Genomic DNA, 4,392 nt, shown 5'->3' on the forward strand with positions numbered 1-4,392 from the left:
CTAATGCATAAATAAAATAGATAGGATTTGAATGTCACTTGCCTTTTCGGTAATTGAAGATCGTTCACTTCTCTCAACAAAATACGTCACTCTTCACACGAACTATAAGATAAAAAAAAGCACAACATAAACACACCATTCAACAACAACAACAACAACAACAACAACAACAACAACAACAAAATCAAACAAGGCAAACAACAAGTTGTTATTCATTGTATTTTAGTCATCGGACAAAGAAGATATGGCATGAGGCATGGCTTGCAAGATATGGCTTTGGGAGATGGAATGGTCAAGTCAAATACTTAGAAAGATATAAATATTATCTAAACCAAATGCTTAGAAGGAAAATGTTGACAAGGAACTAAGGTCAAAAGTTGTTTCCTACATAAGTGGGTAAATGGAATGATCCACGTGATAAAATCACATGAGTCTCAAATAGCGCAACTCAAAATACTATTAGATAGAGTGTGACAACACTTACTAAGATAGTATGAGTTACACATAGGCTTGGGTATGGATTTGTGATATATTGAATTACTCAATTAACTCAATTGTTATTTGAATAACATGGACTAGGATAATATCATTTGAACGTATGATGATTGTGTCTAAGAGATTTGATAGATGGGCTTGACTAAAGGATTCACTTTTGCATAAAATGAACCTTGTTTAAAATAATTAAGGAATGCATCTATAATGAAAATACGCAAATCCTCATGTTTGAATTTGAATAGTCGGAAAAGGGTTGAACTAAGTTTGGTGTTTGTGTAAGTGGAACGGAGAGCATCAATATGATCCATTTGCAAAAAGAATCACTCTATTTGGGTTTATAGAATTTGAGTTATGTCAAAATACTCAAATTTACATATTCAAATTTGAATATTTGAACATTACTCGAAAGTCATATTTAAATTCACATTTGTGTTCTAAACATTTTTATGAGTCCGGCGGTATATTATTTGCCAATTTTGGATGTGTAATTATTTTACTATAATTTTTACAAGATTAAACAAGTCGCGGTTAAAAATTTAATGTTGTATGAAAGGTTGTCATAAAATGGTTCTCGAATGGAAAAACTTTCTAAACGAAGAATGTAGAGAATTAAATTACGAATCCAAAGCAAAAAGAATCAATTTAATCAAAGTTATAGATCTCATGCTATGAATTTAACAAGTTAGTGATTTGAGATGAGCTAGCACATGCCAGATGAATCGGATCAATCGGATGATTCCAGCCAGTGTGTGGAAAAAGAACAACAGAGATACACGTGGAAACCAATGATAGGCTGCTATCAGCTAGGCAAATGATCTAAACATGGCATATTACACTAGAGATGGAATAGCACGGGATGGACGAATTTATGTCGTTACCGACGCTGCAGCGACTCTAATGTCATGAGGAGGACGGCCATGGTGGCACGGCCCTAGACGCAGGCAATGCTCCGGCTATCTTCGGGAGGGCTTTGGTAAGGTAGCTCCTGTCTCCTCTCAGTATGCGGGGATTCTGTGTTGGCGTGGTTCATGACAAGGCGAGTTGGTTTAGTAGATGAACAGCTACAAAATCGATTGACCTGTGATGACATACCAGCAGCAGCAAGAAACGTAACGATAATGGGGAACTCGGACGTGGTCGATGGTGTGCGTCCCGTCGAGGGAACACGAGGTTGATGGTGGCTTGATAGGTCCTGTTCTGGAGGGGCGTGGAGGCGCTGCCGGAGAAGTTCCAAGCAACGGCGAACTCGGAATTCGTCGATGTCATTGCTATGCTGCGAATTGGGACGGGCAAACATACTCAAAAATTTACGCAAAGGAAACTAGAAAGGTAGATAAAGAAATCAGGAGCTCTGGAGTGGTGACCTCGCCGGAATCTTCGACGGACGGCGGCGGAACTTCAGAGTTCGGCGACAAAATCGAGCAGCCTTGGGGCACCATTTGGCGAGGAAGGAGAGGGGAAATGGAGAGGACTGAGTGGGGCTTAAGTAGGAACAAACCGCTCGTTAAATGGTGGCTTAAATCTCTGGAAATTAAGTGGAGATGTAAAAGCATAGAAACTGAAAGAGTTGCAGCGTGCATGCGTTTCGTTTCCTGGAGATTGAAGACGAGGGTGACTTGGCAGCGGGTCCCGCGTTTCAGGGGAAAGGAAAACAACAAAGGAACAATGGGCAACGCTGGTTAAGCTGGACTGATTGCTTCGTGGCTGTTTGGCCTTCCTGGCACGCGCGCCTACGCGGTTTCGGCTGGGTCGGCATGGCCGATTGACTTTCTCTTCTCTCTCTTTTTTTTTCTTCCTTTTCTATTTCTGATTTCTTTTGTAGAATTTTATTGAAAACTTAAAAAATAAGTGAAACAAATTCTTACAGATTTGCAAAAAAATATATTAGTTTAGAACATTGTGAGACTATTTTTTGTCCAAAAAGTACAAGGATAAACTTTTATGCATTTGGCCTAATAGCATATTAGGAAATTAAAAACATAGTTCGGATTTTATGAAATCGGGTAATTAAAATAGTTCCCGAAGCTGAAAACTATCGCAAGTTTTATTTCAACATGGATTTGATATTCAAGTCGAAACGACTCAAATAACTTTATAAAACTAATATTGGTCAAAACCAAATTACAAAAATATTATTATGCATATAACACTTTATATGGTTACTTGGGCATTGCTATTTCAAAATAAGCGTTTGGGCTTTTGTCACAAAATAAAATCTTATATGATTTCAAAACCATAAAAATTGAATAGGTTCGGTTTGGTAATACTTTGAAAACAAATCTTTGTGAAAACTTATTTAGTGGAAGGCTTTTAAATAAAACTAAAAAAGTTTTAATTCATTGTGAATTTTAATCAAGTTCAAACAAACAAGCACCCGCTTTATTTTATTTTCACATTCTAAAATTTGGAAAATTTTGGGATGTGACACTAGCAAGGTTGTTTGAAGCAAACACAAGTATGAACCGGTACAGCAAAAGTTACATATGTTTTGACTCTACACTGTCTCCTTGTTGTTCAAACACTTTTACCGTAAAAATATCTAGACTTTTAGAGAGACCAATCATGCAAACCAAATTTCAACAAGCTCTATGGTAGTTCTCCACTAATAGGTTTAAACTACATGATGCAAGAGCTTAAACATGATATATTTGAGAGCTCAAAACAATTGCCAAGTATCAAATTATTCAAGACAATATACCAATTACCACATGGAGCATTTTCTGTTTCCAACCAAATAGCAATGAACGAAGCGATTTTCAACCTTCGCCATGAACATTAAAAGTAAAGCTAAGAACACCAGTGTTCATATGAAACAGCGGAGCGTGTCTTTCTCCCACACAAAGAATGCTAGGATCTGAGTTTATTCAAACAAAAACAAAAATAAAAGCATACAGACGCTCCAAGCGCATAAGATGTGACGAAATAAAAATATAGTTTCACTAGAGGTGACCTGATAAGTTGTCGATGAAGAAGGGGATGCCTTGGGCATCCCCAAGCTTAGATGCTTGAGTCTTCTTTAAATAAGCAGGGATGAACCACGGGGGCATCCCCAAGCTTAGACTTTTCACTCTTCTTGATCATATTATATCATCCTCCTCTCTTGACCCTTGAAAACTTCCTCCACACCAAACTCAAAACAAACTCATTAGAGAGTTAGTGCTTAATCAAAAATTCACATGTTCAGAGGGTACACAATCATTCCTAACACTTCTGGACATTACCCCAAAGCTACTGAAAGTTAATGGAACAAAGAAATCCATTCAACACAGTAAAAGAGGCAATGTGAAATAAAAGGCAGAATCTGTCAAAACAGAACAGTCCGTAAAAACAAATTTTTTAGAGGCACTTAACATGCTCAGATGAAAAAGCTCAAATTGAATGAGAGTTGCGTACATATCTGAGGATCACTCATGAATTTTCGCAGATTTTTCTGAGTTTTCTACAGAGAGATCTACTCAAATTCGTGACAGCTAGAAATCTGTTTCGCGCGAGAATCCAAATCTAGTATCAACCTTACTATCAAAGACTTTACTTGGCACAACAATGCAATAAAGTAAAGATAAGGAGAGGTTGCTATAGTAGTAACAACTTCCAAGACACAAGTATAAAACAAAAATTGCAAAAATAAAATAATGGGTTGTCTCCCATAAGCGCTTTTCTTTAACGCCTTTCAGCTAGGCGCGGAAAGTGTAAATCAAGTATTATCAAGAGATGAAGCATCAACATCATAATTTGTTCTAATAATAGAATAAAAAGGTAACCTCATTCTCTTTCTAGGGAATTGTTCCATACCTTTCTTAAGAGGGAATTGATACTTAATATTTCCTTCTTTCATATCAATAACAACACCAACAGTTCGAAGAAAGGGTCTTCCCAAAATAATAGGACAGGATGCAT

At 37.1% G+C, this 4,392-nt stretch overlaps 1 long non-coding RNA gene across 1 annotated transcript; it reads right to left on the bottom strand.

Moving 5' to 3' along the window:
• Positions 1-1,186: 1,186 nt before the first annotated feature.
• Positions 1,187-2,115, bottom strand: LOC124686864. The gene is made up of 3 exons (XR_006997981.1): positions 1,860-2,115; positions 1,588-1,768; positions 1,187-1,506 (listed from the first exon to the last, which is right to left on the bottom strand). It is a non-coding gene; the product is annotated as an uncharacterized LOC124686864 (long non-coding RNA).
• Between the last annotated feature and the right edge of the window lie 2,277 nt (positions 2,116-4,392).

This window comes from Lolium rigidum, chromosome 2, assembly GCF_022539505.1.
Source record: "Lolium rigidum isolate FL_2022 chromosome 2, APGP_CSIRO_Lrig_0.1, whole genome shotgun sequence".
Taxonomy (NCBI): Eukaryota; Viridiplantae; Streptophyta; class Magnoliopsida; order Poales; family Poaceae; genus Lolium; species Lolium rigidum.